This window comes from Cydia pomonella, chromosome 1 (assembly GCF_033807575.1).
Source record: "Cydia pomonella isolate Wapato2018A chromosome 1, ilCydPomo1, whole genome shotgun sequence".
NCBI lineage: Eukaryota > Metazoa > Arthropoda > Insecta > Lepidoptera > Tortricidae > Cydia > Cydia pomonella.
This window is the reverse complement of record NC_084703.1, coordinates 29,694,870-29,712,119: the sequence shown is the minus strand read 5'-3', so window position 1 is coordinate 29,712,119 and position 17,250 is coordinate 29,694,870. Positions and strand designations below refer to the sequence as shown.

At 36.2% G+C, this 17,250-nt stretch overlaps 1 protein-coding gene across 2 annotated transcripts in view; it reads left to right on the top strand.

Moving 5' to 3' along the window:
* LOC133527869 (putative uncharacterized protein DDB_G0282133) overlaps window positions 1-17,250 on the top strand; it is a 66,381-nt gene that overhangs the window by 8,890 nt on the left and 40,241 nt on the right. The window contains exon 2 of one of the 2 annotated variants that reach the window (XM_061865065.1): window positions 6,450-6,647. The exons of the other annotated variant lie outside the window; for it this stretch is intronic. The gene's annotated coding sequence lies outside the window, so the exon portion shown is untranslated. The remainder of the gene's footprint in view (window positions 1-6,449; window positions 6,648-17,250) is intronic. 2 annotated transcript variants of the gene reach the window in all.

Sequence of the window (17,250 nt, the reverse complement as noted above, 5' to 3'; positions counted from 1 at the left end):
TATTTAGCCCATCGGTTTCACCCAGTTCATTTTAGATTCTAACAACTCTAAAATAATCCTTACACCCTGGCGGGTACTGCCTCTGCGTGCGTTCCATGACACGGGCAAGGGTAACATTCGCTCGGTGTAGGTACCCCTTTCATTTCATTAAAATGTCAAAAGGGCATCTACGTGTTGGGTTCGTCTCCGCGCACGTTTCCCAAAGGTCCGGAACACCATTGTTCCGTGATGGGAAAGATATACAATAATAATAAGAGCACGAACCCGAGTGCTCCTGAGAGTCGGTCAGGGTCTCCGTCTCCAGCATGTCTTAGCTTACCATAAACGGCAAGGATTATCAACCAAAATTGCTTGAAAAGCGGGTTTGCTTAAAACAGGGTTTGGGTAAAAAAAATATGGCATCACTTTAAGCCCGCGAAGTGCTTGGATGCAAAATCTCAACGAAGTCAGACTATTCGGATATGTTCTCCATACAAATCCAAAAAAAATGATTTTTGAGATCGGCAAAAAATAATGGCTTCAGTATTTTTTCTTTTGATAATGCAATGCAAAACGTTTCACAAGAACCCGCCAAAAACGCTCGAGTGTACAAGAGTTTCTTGATAAACAGTTCCACTATTCTTGTTAGTAGAGTCACGTCTGAAAACATCGACACAATCGAAGTGCCCAAAATATGTATAATATGGCCCATATATTAGGGTAGCGTATACATATTTTTGGCACTTTGTCCGTATCGCTATTTTCAGACGTGACCTTACCTAACTTATTGTGATATTAATGAAATTGTGATGATTTGTATAGTTTTTGTTGATTAAAAACGTATTATTTTTAAAAATATTTTATTTTGCCAAGGGATTACTCCCAGCAACTATGAAAATATTCCCAGGAAGAATGGGATATTTACCGGGAGTATTGGGGATTCACCTTGGCATATGAGATACGATTTCTAATGTTTCTAAAAAAAGTCCAAGGGGCCAAGTGTGGACTGAATTTCTAATAATAAAAAAGTAGGATAAAAAATTTACCCTATTTTCCCATGGGGGAATATTCCCGGGAACGTTTCCGGGAATAATCCCATCAACTAGGGTTTTTTCCCGGGAACGTCACATCACTAGTCCCTCCCACGGCCTTTGAAAAACCCAATTACATGCATTTGACTAAATAAAAAATATACTTATGTTTGCCATGTAAGCTGCTGACCAACTAGATATTTTTGTTGACCAATTCATATTTTCTGCTGACCAAAATTAAGAATGAAAACACTTATTTATTACTCTTTAGGTCACTGTTCCCTTATTTACCTACGCAAAATTGACGTACCGAAGTGAAATCTCAATTTTTTTTTTTTTAAGTTGTGATTGTATGTATCAATATGAATGTTCAAAATTAGTGCAATTTACAAATTCATGAAGTGCACTCATTTTAATTTATAAAAAAATACTACTTCAATTAGGCACTGGTAGACCACCCGAAGTTGTAGAGCCAGAACACGGTGTACGAGTACAAATATGTACCTACATAACTTACTGAACAAACCGACAATCACTTCCGGCTTACTTATTTATGGCCTGTTTATAGACTGATTACGAGCTTATTTTCTACTCGAAGCAAAAGGCCTGAACTTGCACTAGTCACTAAATCCAAAATCTACTGCCTATTATGCCTAATATATGGTTGGCAGAATTAATCAAGAGGCGATCGTTGCGTCATGTGCGAAGAAGATACAGCACGCTGAGAGCGCCGGTGGATCGCGCGCATGCCGCGTCCACACTACGTTGCATACTTATTCGTAACCGACGTTACGCAAACAGCTGTCGGTAATCAGATTTACCGATAGGTGCTGCAACCGATCACCGGCATCTAACGACAGAAACATTACAAATACAAACTCTTTAATAATAAAAAAACAGGCTAAGCTTATCTCAGGTAATTTGTAGCTCACATATTTGCCAAAGGTGACAGCTTTTAATCGGCGATAAACTGTAATTCCGTTAGTTAGGCCTGAATTTCATGTACGAGTAGGTAGGTAGATCTCTTGTGTGAGCCCGTAAACTGGTATTGTGGCAGCAGCGGACACCGTGCCGCCTGAACTTACAAAGAGTAGGTTAATCTCTATATTGCCACATGATTGCACTCTCATACAAACAAAAAAAAGCGGCCAAGTGCGAGTCGGACTCGCGCATGAAGAGTTCCGTACAATTTAAGACGTATTAAAAAAAATCTTCTTATTAGGTCTTGTTCAACATTTTACCACTTTGGACACACATTTTACCACTTTGGAAGTGTCTCTCGCGCAAACTATTCAGTTTAGAAAAAAATGATATTAGGAACCTAAATATCATTTTTGAAGACCTATCCATAGATACCCCACACGTATATGTTTGATGAAAATTTTTTTGTTTTAATTTTATGACGTATTAAAAAAAAACTACTCACTAGATCTCGTTCAAACCAATTTTCAGTGGAAGTTTGCATGGTAATGTGTATCATATATTTTTTTTAGATTTTTCATTCTGTTATTTTAGAAGTTACAGGGGGGGGGGGACACTTTTTTTCACTTTGGAAGGTTCTCTTGCGCAAACTATTCAGTTTAGAAAAAAATGATATTAGAAACCTTAATATCATTTTTGAAGACCTATCCATAGATACCCCACACGTATGGGTATGATGAAATATATATTTTTTTTTAATTTCATGACGTATTAAAAAAAAACTACTTACTAGATCTCGTTCAAACCAATTTTCGGTGGAAGTTTACATGGCAATGTATATCATATATTTTTTTTAGATTTTTCATTCTGTTATTTTAGAAGTTACGGGGGGGGGGGGCACACATTTTACCACTTTGGAAGTGTCTCTCGCGCAAACTATTCATTTTAGAAAAAAATGATATTAGAAACCTCAATATCATTTTTGAAGACCTATCCATAGATACCCCACACGTATGGGTTTGATGAAAAAGATTTTTTCAGTTTCAGTTCTAAGTATGGGGAACCCCCAAAATTTATTGTTTTTTTTTCTATTTTTGTGTGAAAATCTTAATGCGGTTCATAGAATACATCCACATACTAAGTTTGAACAGTACAGCTCTTATAGTTTCGGAAAAAAGTGGCTGTGACAGAATCGGACAGACAGACGGACATGACGAATCTATAAGGGTTCCGTTTTTTGCCATTTGGCTACGGAACCCTAACTAGTGGTATACCTAAATTTCGATAAGTATTATTAAATTGCGAACACGAACATGGATTTCAAGCCTTACTGATCTTACTGTGGTACATTTGATGATCTGTGTAAGACTGTTATATAATATTTAATATGTCTGAATATGTATCGTTTAACAAAGGATACAATGTGTTTGGAAAGCTATAGTGGAGCCGTTAACCATGTATAATAAATTTTATATCCACAAATACTGTATCAGTAGGTACCCAACGCCGTTGACTATTGAGCAGTTTTAGAACAATAAAGTAAAAGAATAAAAAGTAAAAGCCAATCATGCTGATATTCATAATTTAACAAACAAATCATTTAAAAATTACTACAGTTTGGTAAAATATATATATATATTTTTTAATAAATATTGCTATCTAAATGATTTTTCACTATGGGGTTCTCCAGGCTTGCAGTCTCCGATTGCAAGTAAGTCCTATGGAAATAAATATGGTCATAGGTCTGTTACTTTAGTTACGATTAAGCAAATTTGCCTTGTATTGGCTTGTGCTGTGAGTACTCAGACAACAATATATATAATATACAAAAACTTAAATGCATAGAAAACACCCATGACTCAGGAATATATCTGTGTCAGAAATATCTGTGCTCCTCACACAAATAAATGCCCATACCATCGGCTTCATAGGCAGGGTCAGCACTACCCGCTACGCCAGACCTATATTCATATTTCTGTAGCAAGACCCGTCGTATTTCAAACGTTACGCTATACCAAACAAGACCCCTCTCTGTAAAACAGCCTGTAAGGTGTGCATCTGTGCATATATTGGTCCCGCGCCACCGATGCCCGTCTGCGTTAATTCAAATTAACAACCGACTTACCGATCTTACCACGTTTACAACGTTGCATGAGGTTGCACATTAATATTCAAATGATACGAATAAGCACAAGGTCGTAAGAAATAATCCCAACGTGATTTTATATAATAATATGCACATTATCACCTATATTGTTAATGTAGGTGATATAATTAATGTTAATTTATTCGCTAAATACAAACGGGTTTTTCGATTTGACGCAATAATCAAGTAAACATATACCTACACGGGCCAAGTCGAATGTAGATTATGAAAGACTCTAAGGCACATTAGAGTTAGGTTAATCATTTAATTAAAAAAAAAAAGAAAGGTGATTGTAATATTCGTAATCAACAGACTACTTTTACGTAAAAATTAGGTTTTTATATTGAAATTTTAGACATCTAGGGCAAATGCCATAAAAAAAATCACTAGGAAACTCGACTGTAAGTATTTGCGAGGGCAGTGTCTTAAAGATTAACCGTAAAAGGTTAAAGTTGGCGTCGATAAAGAATAATCACGAAAACATGTGTAATTTTGCTTTTCAATTGTACACATATCGTTACCCTGGATACTATAGGAGTATAATTTTACTATAAAATAGTTAGTTATATAGCCGGAGGTTTTGGCTAGCAAAATTTTAATCAGAAGTATATACTTTCAATTAGTCTGAAAGTATGAACCTCAATAATTGAGGTAAAACGTTAAAAGCCACATCTTTCGTTGCAAGCTTCGCACGGCGCGCAGTAGGTATCTTTCGTTTTTTTCTAATTTCCTGGGTTTACAATGGCACTACCAGCAAGGTTTGGTGGATCAGATACTGGTGAAAAGGCGTTAGAATTTTAAGTTTTAGATTCTGTTTCGACGCAAAATTTAACCCTCTTTAATATTGAACTAAATGACATTTTCCATCGGACGTACCGTTTCCTGAAGCAGAGCAAAAGAAAGTATGAAAACAATTTCCAGTTTGCTGGAAATTAATTCTTCGAATAAATCTAATTTCTTTGGCCTATAACAAGTTTTCGCAAAACTTATCTTATTTACTACACCATCTGTGTGCCTAACAACGTCATTTTTAAGTACGTGGTATCTGCACTAGAAGTTAGAGCCCTCGTAATAAATTAGATTTAGTAAGTACTTATGTAGTTCAGAAGAGTTTATTACTTAAATCCTAAGTACTCCTTACATTCTGCACAATGATAAAACATGATGGCTGCTTTTGTCATTTTTCGCTGAACCCTATATCAAGTTTTGACAAATTCATATTATTGACAATTGCTCATAATTACTAGGTGTATTTATTACCTATATATAGGTATGTGGCGGGAGTTACGGAGAAATATGGAGAATATGGGAAAAAAGGAACCCTTAAAGTTTCGTTGTGTCTGTCTGTCCAGATTACAGACATACAGACATATTATTACGAGCGAAATGCACTGCGAGTGAGTGTGTGCAGTAGGTAAATTAGCGAATATGACCGTGGTATACTGACTCATGTTAGAGCCCGTGCAGACAGAGCACGCTCGGGAGTTCCAAGTTCCGCGTTCAGAAGGGGCGCAGTGACTATAGCAAACACAATAACAAAAATTAAAATGAAACGCAAAACTTTACACGTTGCTTTGGAACTATGTTGTATTATATTAATACAACAAGCGATTTAGGGACGGTTATAACACGAATCTCCCGACTGATCTCTGTCTACCCGGGCTCTAAGCGTACGGCGCGACTGACCGGCGGCGGTCATGTCGACAAAAACGGGAACCGGGAAGGTCATCACATTACTAAACTGCTGACCGTCTGATAGTTTTACTTAGCATGATAGAAATAGAATCGTTGTTGACATACCTACTCGTTTATTACTATGTAGGTTACAAACACTATGGTGGTTAGTGTGTTAGTGTGTCCATGCCAAATATTATCCAAAGCTTGATCACTATTGAATGTGCTCTGCACTGACAGTATTTAAATTAAGTGGCAGGTATAGTATAAGGGTTATTTGTCAACTTTACCCTTCAACAGCAAGTTGCAGCAAGATCGGTAATTCATTTATAATCGTGCTTCAGGTAGTGATTACACGTGTAAATATTATAGTCGGAATCACGAGGGAGCGTATAGTACTTTGTGTATTAAGGGCTAGAATTTACGAACGAGTGTGAATTGAATCCCGAAGCCGAAGGCGATACAATGTTTTTCATCACACTTGTGAGGAAAAAAAGCGAAATAAATTTACAGGCTTAAACATTACAACTCTAGGTCGAAATTTCTAATTTACGGCCCACATCATCTGTTACGTGTAAATTTTTGTTAGTTTATATTATAGTCTTAGCACTATTTCACATTATTTTTGACAGCTTAGTTTACAGTTGGGTATATATGTAGGTACTTACATATTAAAGATGAACCTTTTTTTGTTTCAGTTACCTACTGGCCAACAAACCAAGAATTGTAACCTATTTGTAATAGATACTTTATTGGTATTACCAATTAGCACTTGTGGCACTTGTGTGTTGTGAACATTTCCTTATCACGAGACTCTCACAGAAACGGAAAGTTATACGAAAGTGCACATCGACTATTGGGCGACGTTCATTTGTTTGGTGCCTACTTTAGTATTGGTAAGTGTTTAGCTAAACATAAATGGTTTAGGGTGGGGCTAGCAATCCAACATTTTTTTTATATGTTTATTATTGAAAATTACACTATGCTGGTGTTATTAGTCATTTCTGACGAAAGTCGGAAGACTAGCAGCATGCATTAAAGTGCCTAGTCATTAAATGAACTATTGTATATTTTACTGTTCATACTTGCTAAAGCAGAGGGATACATTTACTTGCCCATAACCCTACATAAACAATGTTTTTGAATTGAAATTTCGAAACATTTCTGTATTTTATTTTCATATTCATTTATTTCGTTATGCGCAGGTAGCTTACACGTCAAAACATTTTAAAGCTGAGGAATAATTATGGAAAACATTTTCAATTCAGAAAGGAAATTTCTCTATCACCGGTTTCTGATCCTGTAGAAGCACATATGGTATTCTGATTAGGATTAGGAACTAGGAAGGAAAAAACAAACTTGAAAAGCATAACGTCTATGAATGCAAAGCACTCTCTTGCATGACATGAGCCGTGATAATTATTTTTGTATACTTTATTAGAAATCTGGGAGTTTTCTTGACGGTTATTTTTCTTATCTGGCCGTGCCAAAGCGCTGATAAATTCATTTTAGTAATTTAGCCCATTTGGTTATCATTAGAATGCCCCATAGCATAAAAATATTATTTATGAATAAATCTTACACAAATCGCAATAAGTTCCGGTATTGGAAACCATCCGATACTGCATGCCCTAGTTTAGGGTGTATAGTTTTTAACTCTTTGTCGACCAAAAACTATTGTTTTATGTAGAATGTAAATAGGAGCTACTTATTCTTATATTAATAATACTAATATATACCTACATAAGTAATTAAGTATACAAAACTACACTGTGGGTATGTGGGTAAAGTAAGTGTCCCATCTTATACGCCCACGTCGCCATACTAGCTGTAACATAGAAAAATAGATAGGTACTTACTCATTCATAGGGAACTGATTGTACATACTTTGACTACAAACGAAAGCCGCCGAAACAAAACGTCGACGTCTGTTAAACTAATCAAGCTATTTACAGATCTAAGTGGTGCGCTATAAAACCTTACCTTACCTTTGTTGTAACATATTGTACAATGCGTACACAGTAATTTTATAGTTGGCATGTACCTACTTAGACCTAGTACTGCTGAGTTGATGACAAACTAAAATTGTTTCCGCGTGATGGAAAATCATAGTCCATGACCTTGACTGAGAACCACATGGGCGAATCATTTCTGGCTTTACGTATCCGCATAATGACGCGGTCGTCATTACGGCAAATTTTAAACTCATTACACAATCCAATCGGCAAACACAACGTTTAAGTAATAAGTGGCTTCTTAAAAACACAAAAATTATAAATCTTCCCATTTAGTAAATACCGGTTCTCTGAGGCCGCGAGGTCCTCTACCCATGTCCAATGACGGCAAAATGTATGATAACAATCACATCTCCTCTATAACAAGATCTCCATTCATTCTATTGGCAGCGTTCATTTATTGGTTATAATAATTGGTTTCTTTTCTGCCAGTTAAGTTGCTTCATTTATAAAGAATCGTGCAGTGTAATACCAAAGTATTATTTTACCAATACAGACTACTTTAAAATACGAATGAAGCACAGTTATTATCAGATCTCCGCGTAAGAATACTATACTTTGTGAAGATTTGACCCTGTCACCATGATGAGTAGTTCCGGCAGCCATTTCCGACAGCGGATGTGAATCTGGTGTCCTCTCATCAACATCACACCGGCATATAGGTAGGTACTATACATACATATACGAAGGGTTGGTCCACTAACACGACACGACTAAACAGATTTTGTAAACATTAAATTATTACCATAATTACGAGTACTAATTCAAGGGGTTTTAACAAAAAATAACACATGAAAATAAAAAAATGCATCATTTCACTTATTAAAAAAAAAACTAAAAACGTAATCATCCGTTCTTAAGAGGGTACTTTATAAAAGTCTTAGGGTTCCGTACCCAAAGGGTCAAACGTGACCCTATTACTGAGACTTCTCTGTCCGTCCGTCCGTCCGTCTGTCACCAGGCTGTATCTCATGAACCGTGATAGCTAGACAGTTGAAATTTTCACAGATGATGTATTTCTGTTGCCGCTATAACAACAAATACTAAAAACAGAATAAAATAAATATTTAAGGGGGGCTCCCATACAACAAACATAATTTTTATAAATAATGGCACGGAACCCTTCGTGCGCGAGTCCGACTCGCACTTGCCCGGTTTTTTGATATTATGTGTAAATCTTGTTACTCTTGTTAGGCTGATAATGTTTGATGGGATACGATACAAAAGTACAGTACCTATGCAACATAAAACGAAACCAGAAGTTGCAGCCTTTAGTGTTAGGTACCTACTATTTGTTTTTATGAAATAGCCCGATGGCGCTCACTTGTTTAGTTTGCGTTATGCCGCTTTATGGGGTGTCGGTTATGGTACTCAGGTATATGGCAGTAGTTTGGAGGTGGCGGCAGCGCGTACCGGCCGGCGCAGGTCGGGGACCTGCGAGCTGCGTCTGAGAGGAAAGCTGCCCGACCCAGTTTTGATTCCACCCGGACCAGTTCCCGCGTTTTACATAATTCCAACTCTCGCTTACTGCATCCATCTTAAGCTGAAATGTTTTTATCGGCGAGAGTCTGACTCAAAAGTAGATGGACAATAATGCCTTAGTACCTACTTTATGTATCTATAAAGTTCTATGTCCAATCCATAGGTCCAACCAGTAATAAATAGGTAAGTGATAAAGCATTACATTTACAGTGACTTTAGAACAGCAAGTATGACAATACCATTTGCGTGCAGGTATAGAGAGTTATTGATGTATAATTATGATGAACTACTGAACTGAGTAAATAAATGTGCATTATTAGTACTTTTCATTGGCATGCACAGATAAATAATAACGTAACTAAATTTTGTAGATAAAGCCAACCTTTATGACCAACAAGATGCTCTTAAATGATCTGTAAAAATAGCAGCACAAGCTATCGGCGGCCAGTAGGTACCTTCATGGCTTATAAAATAATTCGATGAGCTGTTCTTACAAGCATTGACCTCGAGCCCGCCATCGCCGCACTATCATTGCTCGCCTCTAAGTGTTTAACTTGTTCCACTGATTTTAACTAGATTGCAAAATTTTCATTTGATAAAAAAAAATTGTACCAATCATTTGCACACACCCATAATGCAGTATTTTAAGTGGTAGCTATTTATAACTAACTATTTGCGAATTGCAATAATGCAGTATAAGTGTATGTTTTATAATGTTTCAGTTAAACGTAATGTCAACCACTCCCCAGAAACGAAATCCCAAGATACTTAGGCGAGCACTGAAAGTCGTCAACAGTAAGCGGTGGTTATGCCCCCAAATAAGGCAGAACTGCTTTCGCAACAGTTCCTCAACCAATCCGTGTGTGCCTGTCCATGCGTGTGTGCCAGACTCATTGAACGATTAACAACCCTATCAAATTTAAACAAATTATACCGTAGGCTCTTAAAATTTGTAAATACTTAGGTATATACGTTGCTTAATAGCTTGTCAAGACACTTTTACTATTGGGTCGTGTTTAAGCTCCAACTTCCCTTCAACCCCTAAAGTAACTATATTGCGAAGACCCAAGGCCAAGGGCCGAAGGCCCGGAGCGCCCCATCGGACCGCCCAAAAACGCGAGGCCGAAGGCCGAGCTGCGGGCGTGCGTGCTCGCACGCGGACCATTCCTTGCAAGCAAAAGTACAACTGCTTTACTTTTCCCTTTGGAAAATAAACTTTTACACAAAAACAACAGCATTAATAACAAGACCAAAACAACAACACAAACAACTAAACAACAGCACCACGCACACCGCGGAGCCCTCAGGCCCCGCGCACAAAGCAACATGCATTATATTGTAAAATATTGCAAATTAAATGTTTCAACTACACAATTCGGAAAGCTACTAATACGACAAGTTTGTATAAATTATGCTAACTAAAAATACGAAATTTCTATAGTACTTGTCAAACCATTTCATCCTTGTCATAGTATATATAATGAACCAAATTCGAAATATCGTGCAGTAGTCATTATATAGTGTGTCTCAATCAATAGTTACTCAGTTACGTGCATGCCAAAGTACACATTTTCTCAGTGAAATCGCAAACATGTGTATAGGTCGCGCTGCGCCTGCGCAGTGCGCACCGTCTCGTGATCGTCTCACCTCGTGTCGACATCCTTAATAATTCAATCAAGTGCAACCTGAACGTATCTTTCACGAAACATCTAGTCCAAATTGGCGTCATCGAATTCTAAAATGCTTCCACTGAACTCCAATCTAAAGCCGTATCTTGGTAATGATTTATTTGTTTCTGTAAATCAGGCTGTCGGACACTCACCCAACATCATTTTACGTATTTTCTTTCCTATATTATAATAAACGCCTGGTTTCATTTAGATCTATTGGACAGTAAATTCAATAATTTGTTGCCTCAAACACGTAAAATTATCGCTCCAGAGAAATGCCCCTATCTGGTAGCAAATTTTATACCTATTATAGATTTAACCCTGTATTACGATGTAGGTTAGAAACAACATAACTTTTGACCTTCTTTTGCAGTTTATTTTTAACCAGAATCAATACGAGTAGTGCGCTTTAAAGGGCTTACGAGTCTTAAATTTTACACCTTGAATTTGTTAACTGATGAATGACTTGAAATAATATCACACGTGAATAATAGTACTTATTTTCAGTCAAAAATCGTCCGAATCACGAATATACACCAGTTGGCATGCACTTGCCTATCAATCAGGCTAATGGGTTATGTAATTCAACATCTTCATGTGGTCCGCTCTGGCTCTCTCCCGCCGAGTGATGTAATGCAGTTAGCAGTTCAGGTAACTTTCTACTTACACCAGTGTCTTCAGCTCCTCTTGCTGAATGCAATTTTGGTGCAATTCTCGAAATACCAGTATATTAAATATATCGTAATGGCACATTTTAATAGAATAGAATGATTACAACAGAAGAATATCTACATACAGATAGGTGTACCGACATACAGTTATTATAATTATACTTAATGCCAGCAAAAGGAGATAAACAGTGTAGAATAAGAAGTTTCTCAAATCAAGGCATAGATTGAGTGAACCTAAGTTTAGATACAGAGAACCCAAAGCCAAAATGCTAGAAAAATATAAGATAGAGTTATAGAACACAGAAAAGACAATGTAGAAAAAGACAATAATAAACGGATGTTGTTGTTATCCTAAGGCATCCCAGAGGTGCAGGCGGCTTTCATATGTTGTGGCCTCGCCTTACTACTCTGCAGCAACACGTTTAGCTTTTTATAATGGTAATGGAATTAGATTTCTGTTTAGACATTGCCCAGATGCCATCACATTTTCATTTATTAATAAAACAAAATTAGAATTATTTCCTAAAAAGTAACGAAGTAACGACTTTCTTCTTTTAGTACGCTCTCCAGTGTAGGTGATGCGACATGCACTGACTCCTAGCCAGTTTTTCTTATGAACTTTTTATCAGTTTTTGGTAATATTTAAATAACGCCTTAAAGTAAAAGTAACATTGTATTAAGTTTCCTAATCAGAAGTAATCCCAATGACTGCGCGTTGATTAAGTGTGACAAACGTAGCTCATCGAAACAACGCAATTTAACTTCTCTGACAATTCTCTATCGATTAAATAATATAATGAAATGTCATTATTAGGGCAAGCAATAAGAAGATATAGAGAAAAATGCTTGGAACACAATTTTTCACTCTGTAACTTTGTTTGGACTAGTTAGGAGGTGAACATATCAAAAATCCGCGGCCTTAGCCCTTGAACCGGGGGGAGAGGGGGGTTTGAGGTCCCATTCTTCTGTTTTTTTACTTATATCTTGGAAACTTTGCGTCTTAGCGACATGACTACTTACACAAAACGAAAGCTGGTTGAATTTGCTACCATTAACTAGATTTTTGATATCTTGAATAGTTTGAGATATCTTAAGTAGTTTGATCCTCTCTTTAAAGTTTATTTTAGGGTTATCAATTTTATCTTGATATCTACAAACACCTGTTTTTAAACTCCTCTTCACGCTTAAACCACTGAACCGGTTTTAGTTGGTATAGAGATCTTTGAGTCCCGAGATAGGACATAAGATAGATTTTATCTCAAAAATCATTCTTTAAAGGTGTGGAATGGAGTGTGGGGCATATTCAGCTTCTTGGCCGAAGCTGAATTCCTGAAGTTAATACTTTTTAAGTTTAGGATTGAAGTCATGTTTGGTATTATTTTCAACTAAATCAAACATGAAGACCATCCCAAATTTCGTCTAAATCGGTTCACCAGTTATTGATTTCCCATACAAACATCCACCCCACTTTTCATACCTTCAAAAGATAATTTTGGTTATAAAAACTATCCTATGTCCTATCCTGGAACTCAAACTATTTTTAATTTCAACGAAATAGGATCAACGATTTATACGAAAACGATACCAAACACGGCCTAGCAGCTTCACTGATAAAGATATCAAGATAAAATTGGGAGCCCTAAATAAACCAAAAAAAAATTATCTCAAAAACGATTCAAAGTATCGAAAAACTTGACTCAATAAAACTTGTAACAGAGCTAATCAACTTTAATTTTGTTTAAGTGGCCATGGCACTAAGACGCATAGTTTCCGAGATATAATCGAAAAACCGATAGAAGGGGACTTTCGGGCTAAGGGGACTTTTGATACGTTCAACTCCTAACTAGTCCGAACAAAGTTACGAAGCCATAAATTGTGTCCAAGCATTTCCCTCTTTAACTTTTTTGAGCATCCGTTGCCTGGCCTATGTGTTTTTTACACGGCTATGCTACATTGCTCCATTTGTCTGAAGGAACCTGATGTAGGTGTAGATGCCTGTTTAACTAATGACTTGATACACGTAAAACGTGCAAAAAATGCTTAGTTTTGTCATATTTAAAGCAAGATTGCGGAAGATTTTCAAAAGGTTGAAAAAGTTTTCGGATCTTTTCTGAAAAATTCACAAGAAATAGAGGAAATTTACATTTTGTAAATGGATAGTTTGGTTCCCCATACAACAAAGGTGAGATACTTATGAAGATTTACCACAAGGAAAATTCGCAATTTAGTGGATACATATATAAATTAACATATTGACCTTCAACGTGCTAGTAGCATTCTGTACCGGTCCAACGGCGGTATCATGGTCGCATTTTTATCACTTGTCATGTCATGCGTCACTTTCGCACTTACATACTTGCTAGAACGTGACAGGCATAGTGACAAGTATTAAAAATGCGACCGTGCTGCCACAGGTGTATTCTGTAATAAAGTTATTTGTTTTGCGAAAAACAAAAGACAAAGTACACATTTTTTTGACAATACATATTTTTTGACCGTTTGACATAGTTATTTGCATAATAATTTAGGGCAAGGAAGTTAACGTGTGGTAATTAAATGTAACATAATTATGTCTATATGACCTTACACATGGTTTCCAACAGTAGCTCTAGGAAGAACGCCCAAAAAGATAATTATAAGCTTCTATCAATTAAACACCCAAGGTTGAACAAAATTGGTTTTTGTCTAACCAACTTTTTTTATTTCTTTTAGTAACAATTTTGATTATTTACGTGTATGCTGTTCATGGGTTAAATGTTTATCATGGAATACACAGGGGGAGGCCCCTGACGCCCCTTTTTCGCATGAAATATGCCCCGGTTGACAGTTTGACATTAAGACAGTTTTTTTTTTTGGTTTTTGGGAAAAATATACATTTTAGGAATAAAGTGTCACTAAAAGAAATAATCCCTAGTAAATTCTTAACAAAAAAAGGTTATAATTTTCTTTTATATGATGCACCATTTTCATGCCACCGCTTTCTTTTCCTATGCGCAAAACAGCAAATGCCGAAACGAAGAATTATCTTATTTATATTTTTTTTATTAAGGGATCTTTGGTGAATAATTACCTACGTATATACATACAAGTATGTAATTCTATATTTTGATGCTTGACTTGAGTTTATAGTAAATAAATAGAACCTGTACAGAGATAACGGCACGCGGCCGCCCGAAATCATTCGCTGATGTTGTAACATTTGCAAATGTTTGTTCATTTTATTACCTCAATTCATGTCAAGCATTAAACGACTTTCAATACCTACCGTTTCAAAATGTATTCCCAACTCCTCATTGATTATTACAAAATGTAAGTTGAACCATTACGTATACAGAATAGGTAGATAAATAATAAATATGCTGATTACGAGTATACTCTCCACTACCCAAAATCAGACAACATTAGGCATGTGTAGGGTGTGGGAATATCTACTCTCATCTGATATTTATTTGTGATAAGAAATAAATGATATATAATGTTCACACAGACAAATAGATTGCCCAGTAAAATTAAGTACGCAAAAAATGTTACTTTTATCCTTTCTGTTATTTAATCGTATATGAAAAAAAAATATAAAAAATAAAATATATATATGTAACTGTAATAAGTTGCTTTATCAAAAAGTTAGCCCAGTCCATGGTTGCCTAGATTAACCGATTTTTTCTAAAGGTATATTTACATCGATACTTTTAGATAAAAATCTCTTATTAATAAAAATTCAATGAATAATCAAGGGATGTCGCCAATAAGGTATAAACTTAATTAAGCCGGAATAAAAAATTATATCATTAAATAAATTATATTATGGTGCAAGTCAGTCTGTCCGTCTATCACATTGCTAAATATTTTTTTCAGTGGGTCGCCCTTAATTTCTAGTATTATTGAATTTTTTGTTAGAAAAGTTTATCTCCTCTGTCACGGTTCTTGAGATATAGTGCAGTAGACTAAGTCCTCTGGTAAATAGACTGACCGATGGACGCGGAGACTCCGTAATAGGGTCCGTTTGCCACTTCAGGTACGGAATCCTGAAAATGATTTATTAAATTGGGTATAACATTTTATTTACAATAACTATATAAATAATGGATAAAGGTATACATAGGTATTACTATAGCTAGCTTAAATCTAAAATAGGCCCTTAAGGCATTGTATCAAGGATGCTGGCGGCATTTCCTCGTTGTATCGCAATGCTGATATCTTGTGCGAGGAAGCCGCCAGCTCTTCGGTCACCAGTTACGTCAACCAGACGCTTTGCGATTTCTGCAAAATACTTGTGCGCTCTGGGACCTAAATACTAAATACTCAAAACTACCGAAATACCTATTAAAAAAACCAATCGATTTTGAAGTTACAACTTAGAACACACTCAGGTTTAGTGACCTGAACTAGACAAGCACGGTTCACGGGGCATAATTTGCACGGAGTATCTACGGTTTGTGGTAAAGAAATCGCTAATGATAAATTGCGAACCACTTGGGCAATTGGTTGTTAGATTTAGAGTTTTTAGGTGAAGTAGACGTGGCGGCTTTCTGATGGTCAGCTCCAATCTAATATATACCTATATACATAAAATCACTTTACTTGCGTATAGATATAAGGCTAAGCGTAATGTAATACTGCTTTATAAGGTTGAAATAATTCATCTTTTGTAAGCCGCTCAAAGGCGACGGGTAAAAGCCATAAAAAAAAAACAATTAACAGTATCTCGAGCGAGCCTTATAGACCTAAAGACCTGTGAGAGATAGGATTGATATTGGTATGAATATCCGGTTGCAGCGGAAGTAACGGTGAAGGCGTCGCGTGCGCAAGCCGTGCGCGCGCGTGAATTGCGCTCACTCCACAGGTAGGTACTTAATCTAAACCGACCAGACATTTTAACAAATCACATAGTAGTCACGTCTGAGAATATCGATAAGAGCAAGGTTCCAAAAATATGTATACACGACCTTATTGCCCATATATTAAGGTGTATACATACAGCACGTATTTTGATACGACCACATAATCCAAGGGCAGTTAGTTTAGGCTGTAATTAATACACTTTCATAGGTTTTATAAAAAATAGACGACTTTTATTTTTTCATACAAAATAATTCAGCAAGCAAAGTATCACTACTTTGTTTTAACTCAAAACGTCTCATTAATGACGCGCTTCACAACTGTCACAACTGTCACAAGTGATCATGATGTACGAAATACATTACCGCTCGAAAAATATTCAATAATTAATTATGCTCTGGTAGTGAAGACTAAACTAAAAAAATCTTTCAGAATTGTTTTATATCACTAAAACCTACGTCTAGTTTAAGTTTGAGGTAATATCAAAAATACACACTGTATATTTAGCACTATCTAGGATATAATTTGGACACCCATCATTTCAAGTACCTACAACCAATAAACAACTACAGACTATGGCGTTATTCATAATCGTCTGCCAAATCTATCCGTAATTATGACGTTCCTCTTTGTTAGAAGGTGACCAAATCTACATATTTAATTTAAAAAATAGTTCATACCCCATGTTTAAAAAATTTAAATGTGTCAATGATACAAGCAGCAACGCACGAAACTTGCGATACTACGCACAAGACGGCATTCTTTAAAGAGAGCAAATTTTTTTCTCCCTCCTGAAGACACAAAATTTGGCACCTCTTGGAA